The sequence below is a fragment of the Mixophyes fleayi genome, chromosome 1 (assembly GCF_038048845.1).
Source record: "Mixophyes fleayi isolate aMixFle1 chromosome 1, aMixFle1.hap1, whole genome shotgun sequence".
In the NCBI taxonomy this organism is placed as follows: Eukaryota; Metazoa; Chordata; class Amphibia; order Anura; family Limnodynastidae; genus Mixophyes; species Mixophyes fleayi.
Window position 1 is genome coordinate 302807355 of NC_134402.1, and position 11055 is coordinate 302818409.

Genomic DNA, 11055 nt, shown 5'->3' on the forward strand with positions numbered 1-11055 from the left:
AGTGGATCCAATTTCTAGTGTTACCACAGTCAATTAACCCACTAATACTGGGTCTTCCTTGGCTCCGGACCCACTCTCCTCAATTTGCTTGGGTTTGTGCTGAGGTTATTTCCTGGGGCCCGCAGTGTCATAATCAGTGTATCTCCTCACCACGTTTTCAAGTTTGTCATACTCAGACGAATTCTAAAACCTGCACATTACCTTCGGTCTATCAAACCTTTAAGGACGTCTTCTCCAAGTAAAAATCAGAGATTCTTCCACCCCATCGCCCGTGGGACTGTCCGATTGATTTAATTCAGGGAAAACAGATTCCTCGTGGTAGGACTTATCTCCTGTCTTTACCAGAGACCCAGGCAATGTCACAATACATATCCGAGAACCTAGTCCGAGGGTTCATTAGAAAATCATCTTCTCCGGCCGGAGCAGGATTCTTCTTTGTCAAAAAGAAAGACGGATCCTTACGTCCTTGCATTGACTATCGGCAACTAAACAAGATTACTATTAAGAACCGTTATCCATTACCCCTTATTATGGACTTTTTCGACAAAATTAGTGGAGCCCGCATCTTTACCAAACTAGATCTCAGAGGGGCATATAATTTAGTACGGATCCGTCAAGGAGACGAGTGGAAGACAGCGTTTAACACGCGGGACGGACATTTTTCGAATATCTAGTTATGCCGTTCGGGCTTAGTAACGCCCCCGCAGTCTTCCAATCCTTCGTTAATGAGATCTTCCAAGACTGTTTATATCACTTCGTCGTTGTCTACTTGGACGACATCCTAATCTTTTCCCAAGATGTTATCTCCCATCGACACCACGTTAAGGAAGTCTTACTTCGATTACAAGCTAACCAACTCTTCTGCAAATTAGAGAAGTGTATTTTTGAAGTTGAACAAATCTCTTTCCTTGGGTACATTGTTTCTGGATCAGAATAAAACATGGACCCACAAAAGGTATCTGCCATTACCAACTGGCCTCTTCCCCAAGGCACTAAGGCCATCCAAAGATTTATTGGGTTCACCAACTATTACAGACAGTTTGTTAAAGGGTTCTCTTCCATTATTGCGCCAATAACCGCGCTGACACGAAAATCAGCCAACCCCAGAAATTGGTCTTCGGACGCCCTGAAGGCATTTAATCTCCTGAAACAGGCCTTTTCATCTGCTCCAGCCCTTTCTCAACCGGATCAATCTGAACCCTTTTTTCTGGAGGTTGACGCTTCTGCTATAGGTGTTGGGGCAGTACTCTTCCAAAAATCCAAAAACGGTTCTCATCTGCCTTGCGGGTTCTTTTCCAAAAATTTTTTATCTCACGAGAAGAATTATGGAATTGGTGACAAAGAGTTACTAGCAATCAAAGCTGCCCTAGAGGAGGGGCGACACCTACTTGAAGGCTCACGTCATCCAGTAACAGTTCTTACCGATAATAAGAACCTGCTCTATATCAGCGAGGCTCGATGCCTCAATCCACGTCAAGCTCGATGGGCATCGTTCTTCGCACGCTTTAACATCATCCTGACTTACCATCCAGGATCCAAGAACATCCGAGCAGATGCTCTATCTCGATCTTTTGACAACACGGATCTCTGTACTCCTCTGGAACCTATACCCATTCTTACTCCGACCAGGGTTATCGCCCTTACCAAAACCACGGCCAAAACACCCCCTAGGGGCTGTTCCTTCTTGGAACCTAATTTACGAATCAAAGCTCTCCGGTGGGCACATTCCTCCAAATTGGCAGGACACGCCGGTGTTAAGAAAACTTACGAATTCGGAGATATTGGTGGCCGGCTCTACATTCGGATGTATGAAGTTTTGTGGCTTCCTGTGATACATGTGCCCGTTGTAAGAACCCCAGGTTGGCCCCTTCTGGGCTCCTTCAACCACTTCCCATTCCAGATTTTCCTTGGCAAAGCATATCCATGGATTTCATCACTGATCTTCCCTCCAGCAATGGATGCACCACTATTTGGGTTGTTGTGGAAAGATTCTCTAAAATGGCCCACTTTGTACTATTGTCCGCTCTACAATTTGCTTCTCAGTTGGCTCCTATCTTCATTAAAGAAATATTTAGACTCCATGGATGCCCTCGTGAAATCATCTCAGACCGTGGAGTGCAATTTGTTTCCAAATTCTGGAGGGCCTTTTGTAAAATACTTGGTTCTGACCTCAAGTTCTCATCCGGTTATCATCCGCAAACCAATGGCCAAACGGAGCGGGTTAACCAAGATCTCAAAGTCTTCTTATGATGTTTTTCTTCAGACAGCCAAGCAGAATGGGCTAATCTCTTACCTTGGGCAGAGTTTTCTCACAATGTCCATCATCACGAGTCTACTGGTGCCTCTCCATTTTTTATTGTTTATGGATCCCAACCCACCCTCCCAGATTTCTCCAGCCAAGGTTCCTCGTCAGTTCCCGCAGTAGAGGATTTCATGCGGAACCTTTCCCAGATTTGGTATAATACTAAAACTATACTTCAAGAGACTTCTCAACGCTATAAGCAAGCAGCAGACCGCCATCGGAGACTGGTCCCTCTTTTACAGGTTCACGACAAAGTATGGTTATCCACACGTAACCTCAAATTAAGAGTACCTTCTCAAAAATTGGCTCCCCGTTATATTGGCCCCTTTTCCATAACACATGTGATCAATGCAGTAACCTACAGACTCCGGTTACCTCCTTCCCTGAAGATCCACAATGTCTTTCATGTCTCTCTTCTCAAACCACTTGTACTCAATAAGTTTCATCAGTCGCCTCATCGTCCAGCTCCTGTACGTACCACGGAAGGTGAAGAATTTGAAGTGAGTCGCATCCTGGATTCCCGTATCCTCCATGGACGACACCAATTCTTAGTACATTGGAAAGGGTTTGGGCCAGAAGAGAGATCCTGGGTGCAAAAAGAAGATCTCCAAGAAGATCTCCAAGCCCCACGGCTATTAAAACAGTTCCTCAAACAAAGATCTATCCAACAAAGTAGGGGAGGAGGTACTGTCAGACGCCGTCCCTGTGCTATGTCTGCCACACAGAGACGGACGTCTGCTTCTGTTGCCGAGCGCCCGGTTGCCAGGCAACCGGGCGTACTTCCGGGTCGGCGGTCACGCTTCCCAGTAATTCCAGCTGTTATGTGCGTATTGTCGCTAACCAATAACGATTGTCGAACCTCGATTTGTGTTTCCAACGCACAAAGATTTATTCGCAAATAGTAGAATAATATGCTCAAACAAAGTGATAATAAATACAGCCGTTACTTATCGCAGGCGCTCTGGATCCAGTGTGCAGTCATTTAATCCTGAAGTCTGGGGACAAGATGTCTGAACACTAGATGTGAAGCTGCTGCTTATATACACACATAAATACAGTAATACAATGAAGATGGTATAGCTTGCATCTATTGGTCCAGGTTTCCGGAAGGTCCAAGGGGTTGTCAATCATTGGCTAGTTTATCCTAAGGAATCCAAAGGAGGGGGTCATCTCTCCAGGGGGTATGCTCGGCTCTTCCCGCCAAGATTCCTTAGTCTTAAGTAGTTCATAATTCCCTATCATTCATAACTTGTGTATGCACTCTGCGATTCCTTCGCAGAGTGAACCAAACAGTAGGAAATGTAAAGTGGTTTATTATGATACCACTCATGATATGATTCCTTCAACCTGTTCCGTATATTTGATTAATATGCATGTAACTTTAATATAACATATAAATACTACTATATTTCGACTTAACTGACTATGTGTTGCACCTACCATTAATGTGTACTATTTTATAAGTATGCGTGTTTGTGCAAATGTATGGTAAAAGACCAATTACTGTTGCTACAACGTGTAGTGGATGCGTACGCCCTTTCACGCCGTAGCGTGCCCTTTTACGCCGTAGCATACCGTACGCATCCTTTCAGACAAAGACAACCAAGTTTGCTCGACTTTAATTGAAATGACTTTATCCAATTTGCTGACTTCGACAGCTCCACCCTTTGATAGTGTAATAAACTATCACCCAATCACCGTTTTAAGTTCAGTATTATACAATGCTTCTTCACAGACCATGATCTCGGTATCTGGCACCACCCTTTCAGTCTCTTTCTCAGTGTTACTCCTATGAGACTGTTTTCCACACTTCAACACAGTAGGAACACATTTGACAACTAAACCAATTGCTAAGATGACACCCAGTATAAGGAGAAGGAGCTTACCTACACTAGCAACCATTTCCTGTACCCACTCCCCCAGACCGGAGAACCATTTCACAGGGTTCAACCACGAGAACCAACCCGCCACCTTCTCCCCGACCTCATATAATGAAGAATTGTGACTCTTTCGAAATTCCCATTTCAGCTGCAAAATTTCGTATTATTAGTGATGTACGTGCAACATTTGACACCGAACTGGGTGGCCAGTGTTACACAGTACCCACCAGTAATAGTAGTGAGATAATTTAGTACCAGCCTATGTTGCACCAACTCCTTCTTGTACGCTTGTATCTCCCTTCCAGTATACCTGAAAGTGTCATCATACATCTCGGTGATATTATCTATTAATTTAGCTAGGTCTTGGATATATTTAAAGTTTAATGTTCCCCGAGGGGTCCTGGTGAGATCTAGAGCAACCATAACTTGGAAACCAGCAGTTTCACTAATCAATTTTGCAGCTATGGGTTCCTCACCAGGAATCCTATTTCTCTTGCCACGGTGTTCATAATGTGTGTGTATGTATGGTGGTGATGTAGTCTTGTGAATACCAACCATTTCTTCATGAGTAATAGTCATGATTTCAGGAACCAGTTTAGCTAAGAAACACAAGCCCTTGGAACTCGGAGTCACCCAGGAATAAGCTTTCCTTCCACAAACAAAATACACATCATCAGGGAGAACATAAGGAACAGTATGCCCATGAATTATATCACACAGAGTTTTGATAAAACTACCCATGCCTAGTGTCTCCATTTGCTCTAGACACGTGTCGGCATTAATGACATTTTTACATTTATCTGTAGAGACTTTTCCAATGGATACCTTCTTATGTTTGGTTATACGCCCTAATTTGTGACTTCCATCAACATTCCTGCCTAGTAGTGACCTTGTGAGTCTCCCTCTAAAATGAGTGTGGTGAGCCATTGTCTGATCTGATAGGTCAGCCTCCCAATTCTTCAAGCGCTTTGCATGAGATATATTTAGGCACAGCAAAGATCTGCCTATTGAGTATTGTTGAAGCGTCAGACTAGGGGACCTAGTGTTATTGTACCTCCCGTCTATGGGCCTCCCACCCCTCAATTCGAGTATTTCGGATATGTTTAGAGGGAATGGCACTAGTCCTATATTATGCTGCCCTTGTGGCACGTGAGAGCACACCCAACACTCGGTCTGGTTTAGCACCTTACCCACCAGGGAGTGATAATCCTCCAAAGGATGCCCGCCTATATTCAGAGTATTGGATGACTGGCATCGTTGGATGCATCTCTCTTCAACTAGGGAGTTGCAGAACTTGCAGATACAATACTCATCAGACAATAGCCCCTCACACTGCCTCCGAGTTCCTGAGCTAGCAGACCTTTTCATAACCCCCGGACCAAGTTTGATAATGGGCTGCTCTGAGTATCCTAATAACTTTTCCTCTGCCTCCATCTCATCCGTATCACTACCAGAACTCTCCTCCGTCCTCCATCCTCCTTCACAAAAATAGAATGTCCTAGAAAGAGTAAAAACAAGGAAAATCCTGGAACAAAAGAAAAACAAAAACCGCCACTCCATCGCTGGAAAGATAGTTCTGGGGCAACGTCTCTGGTTCAGGTGTCTCAACTGCAGGCTTTAGGTCTCCCGGAACAGACTCACAAGTGACAGATCTATGCCGTCGGTCTTAGTTTTATCTTGCACTTTCTCCGGATTATGGACTCTCCTACAGTGGGTGAAATGGACCCAAGTGTCTCTCTCTGCAACCTTCAGTGATGTAGTACTGGTCAGCAGCAGTTAGTACGGGCCTTCCTAACGGTCTGTTAAACAATCTGAACGTAAGAAATTGCGGATCATAACATAGTCTCCAGGTTCAACATCATGACTGTTCGTTTCTGGCATACCAGGTGACAGCATTTTTAGTTTTTGTTGTTGTTGCTTTAGCTGTCTACTCATTCTTATAAGATATTGTACAGTCACTTCATTATTACACTTCAAGTCGTCTTGTGGACTCACGATCAAATGAGGCTGTCTTCCGAACAGTATCTCAAAGGGGGACAGATTAAGAGGAGGTCTAGGAGTGGTCCGAATGCTATGGAGGACCAATGGCAAAGCCTCTGGCCATGCCAACCCAGTTTCAGCCATTATCTTACCAAGCTTGTTCTTTATAGTACCGTTTACTCTCTCCACCTTACCACTGGCTTGTGGTCGGTAAGGGATGTGAAGTCTGCTACCGATTACCATGAGTTTACACATATTTTGGAAGATATCACCAGTAAAATGGGTACCCCTATCACTTTCAATGATTCTAGGGATACCGAACCTACACACAAAGTCTTGTACAATTTTCTTTGCAGTGAACACAGCAGTATTAGTGGCTGCCGGATATTCTTCTACCCAACCGGAAAACACATCAATACACACTAACACATACTTTAGATTTCTGCACGGTGGTAATTGGATATAGTCAATTTGTATTACCTGAAAAGGTCCGTCTGTAGGAGGGATGTGGGATGGCTCAGTTGGAATAGTTTTCCCAACATTTTTCCTCAAACAAGTAAGACATGACATTGCTTTCTTACCAGCCTGAGAGGATAACCCAGGAGCACACCAGTATGCTCTCACCAGTTTGCACATACCTTCTTTACCCAGGTGAGTCAGACCGTGTGCTGCTTCAGCCAGGCTTGGATAGTATGTTCGGGGAGCTACCGGCTTACCTTGTCCATCCCTCCAGAGTCCTGAGGACTCTTGACCACATCCCTTCGCCTTCCAGACCGCCCTTTCCTGCAGGGAACACAAATCTTGCATTTCAATTAATTTCTGCATGTCTAATGTCTGAAAAACCATCATATTCTCGGTCGATACAGTCATAGGTTGCCCTGCTGCCCATTTAGCAGCTTTGTCTGCCCTGTTGTTGCCCAATAACACTGGGTCTTCTTCAAAGGTATGGGCTTTGCACTTTATAACGGCTACTGTTCTAGGTAACTGTATCGCTGTCAGAAGTCCTTTTATGTGTTGTGAGTGTGCCACTGGTGTACCTGCTGCTGTCGTAAAGTTTCTAAGACGCCAAAGGGCCCCAAAATCGTGCACTACCCCGAAGGCGTACCTAGAGTCAGTATATATATTGGCTGATTTACCCTCTGCCAATTCAGACGCTCTCCTTAGTGCTACTAGTTCCGCCACCTGGGCTGAGTGAGGTGGGCCAAGGGGTTCAGCTTCTACCACATTGTGATCGTCTACAACAGCGTAACCAGTACATAGCTCTCCCGTCTCTGTCTGTCTATGACAACTTCCGTCTGTATAAAACGTAAAATCTACATTTTCTAAGGGGGTGTCACGTATGTCGGGCCTTGCAGTAAAGGTCTGATTCTGGTGTTCCCTACAGTCATGCGTGTCAGTATTCTTGCCTAACTCATCATCAACCAGGGTCTCCTCACCTCCCACCCTTTGTGTCTCTAGAGACACATACGGAAGGTATGTAGCTGGATTTAAGGTGCTACATCATTTGATGGTGATGTTTGAGGGTGCCATCAGGGCTAGTTCCCACTTTGTGAATCTAGCTGAAGAAACATGTCTGGTTTGGGCTGAATTTAACATAGCTGATACAGCATGGGGTGTATAGATAGTTGAATTATGTCCTAATACTACGTCCTCGCTCTTACTTACCAGAAGAGCCGTTGCTGCTACACTTCTGAGACATGTTAGGAGTGATCTTGCCACATTGTCTAATTGTGCACTGTAGTATGCTACCGGTTTGCTAGCGTCACCATGTTTCTGTGCGAGGACATCTGCTGCACAACCATCAGCTTCTGTACAAAATAGCTGAAAAGGCTTTTCATAATCAGGTATTCCCAATGCAGGTGCTCTAGTCAGACTGTCTTTAAGATTAAAAAACGCTTGCTCTGACTCTTCTGTGTGTACAACACGTTCTGGTTTTGAGGAAGAGACTAGCTCCTGCAATGGTAATGCCAGAATAGAAAAACCTGGGATCCAGGATCTACAGTATCCACACATCCCCAGGAAAGTACGAATCTGCTTCTGGCTCTGCGGCAGAGTCATGTGTTGTATGGCCTCAATCCTGTCGGTTGTCAAGTGTCTTAGCCCCTTAGTGAGGCAGTGTCCTAAGTATTTGACCTTAGTCTGACATGGCTGTAATTTATCCTTTGCCACCTTGTGCCCTGTTTGTGAAAGATGAAGCAACAACAATTTAGTATCATGTAAACATGACATAAAAGAATCAGAGCACAACAACAAATCGTCCACATATTAAATTAGAACAGACCCATTGTGGGGTTGAAGGGATTGCAAACAGTCATGTAAGGCTTGGGAGAAAATACTGGGGCTGTCAATGAACCCCTGGGGTAGTCTGGTCCATGTGTATTGCACTCCCCTGTAGGAGAATGCAAAAAGGTATTGGCAGTCAGGGTGAAGAGGGACTGAGAAGAAAGCAGAACATAGATCAATGACAGTAAAATGACTGGCAGACGGTGGAATCTGCATGAGGATGACAGCTGTATTCGGCACTACGGGGAATTGGCTCTCAACAACTTTATTAATTCCCCTTAAGTCCTGGACTAATCTATAGCCCCTCCCCCCATTCTTCTTCACAGGGAAAATGGGACTATTTGCTGTACTGGCTGTACGAATTAAAATCCCTTTTTGTAACAGCCTCTCAATAACAGGATATACCCCTAGTTCCACCTCCGGATTTAATGGATACTGTGGGATTTTTGGAGCTATCCTACCACTTTTTAGATTGACCATGACAGGGGCTACGTTTGCCATCAGTCCAGTGTCCTGTCCATCTCTGGTCCATAGGGAACCTGGTATTTCCAGCAACATCCCCTTTACTTGAGATGGACTGTGTTCTATAACAGTAGAGTGTAACATTAACCTTTGAGGGGTGTCCAATATGTCCTGTACCTCATGAGCGACCTTCTCGGGTATATCTAGGAACACACCATCTGAAGTGCAGTATATAACACATCCCATTTTACATAACAAGTCTCTCCCTAGCAAGTTAGTAGGAGCCGCTGCAGCCAAGAGGAACGAATGCTTAGTATGCAGAGGCCCGATAGTAACTTCAGCGGGTTTAGTTAGAGGATAATGTAACACTCTTCCCGTTACTCCCATAGCTGGAATGGTTTTACTGGTCACCTGTAGATTAAAAGGAGAGGTTATCACAGATCTGGCCGCCCCTGTATCTACAAGAAATGTTTGTTTCCTACCAGCTATGTCAACTATCATTGTTGGTTCTTCCATCTGACTCTCAGTTAACCTCACTGGCTGTAGACTACAGGTATGACCTGACCCCTAGCGCTGACTATTGCTTTCCCGTGCAGCATTTACTGCTGCGACATGCGCGGGCAGGCGTGAGTCTTCTAGTCTATGTGAATCCCTCCTTGGAGGATATCTGTGTGACCCTTCATTAGGATTATACCTTCCCTTTGTACAATCTTTTCTCATATGTCCTTCTTCTTTGCAATTGTAACATCTCAACATTCTGCATTTCCCGTTATGTGGGTTATATGTTGGTGGTCGTGTATGCATTCCCTCTAATGCCTGTATACTCACCGTCATCAACTTGTCACTCTTTTCTTCCCTTTTCCTAAAAATATTTTTGTCATGTTCCACAGCAACTTCTCTAAGAGAATCTACCGTGCTGCCTCTCCAACCAGGGGTTGAGGTTTGTAATCTTGTTTTTAGATTTTCCTTTAAACCATCCATCAGTACTGTTACCGCTCCTTCCCTATGATGTGGGTTCTCCCTTATGTCTGATACCCCCGTAAACTGTGTCATTGATGCAAGAGCTCTACCAAAATAATCCGCTGCAGTTTCACTGTCTTTTTGTTTTATGGTGAAAATCTTACTTCAATTTACCACTACTGGAAAATATATGGCTAAATGTTTGACAATTTTTTCTATATTCCCTTGGTTAATCTCATCAGTCAGGGTGTCATCTTCTTCCAACGAACAATCTTTAACAAATTTTTGTATGTCAATATTGGGAGGAAGACAAGCTCTCAACACTACACGCCAATCCTTATTGGTTGGTTCGTGAGCATTTCCTAAGTCTTTAACAAATTTCTGACACTTAGCCAACTCTTTTCTAGGATCTGGGAATTCAGTCATAATGGAACGTAATTCTGATCTAGTCCAGGGACAATGCATTGTAACATTTCTTAAAGGAACTACACCATCCTTATCCAGTTTCCCATTGGGACCTGATATTGTGCGGACTGGGTACGCACCCACTGGTTCACTGGTTTCAGAAGTCACTACCGGATCTGTTGTTTCAAGATTTAGGACGCTTTCACTCCTAGTGATCATGCTACTCTCACCTATCTCAGCCATTTTCTCATACTTACGCTGAGCCTCTAGTACACTAACAGCATGGGCAATGCCCGAAATCACAGTGGGTTCATCTTCATTTTCTGATACACTTGTTTTAAACTGGCTTAAAACAGGATACAACTTAGCAATTTCTCTTTTTTCAGTTTTAATAACAGCTGTACTTACCCCTCCCGCCACATAAGGTGGCGGGGGCGCGCTTGCGCTGAGTTCGCCACGCTTCTCAACGGTTACGTCCTCTTTGCGCGCGCTTTTCGCCACACCTACTTCCGCTTTGCATTCGCTGCTCTGAAACGTGTTACCTTCCATTTGCCACAATTTTAAACAATCATTATGTTTATTCCTCACTTTCGTTGAGTTAATCAACCATACTTTTTCTTTTACAGTATTTAGTACCTCTGCATTAAAACTCCCTATTGTTGGGAAAGGCCTATCACAATCTTTGGTCATCTTGACCCACGTGTCGCAATACGCAGTTGCGTATGCACCATATTTCTTACACATGAGAAATCTCGCTGAACCAATAGGACCTTCCTTAGGCAG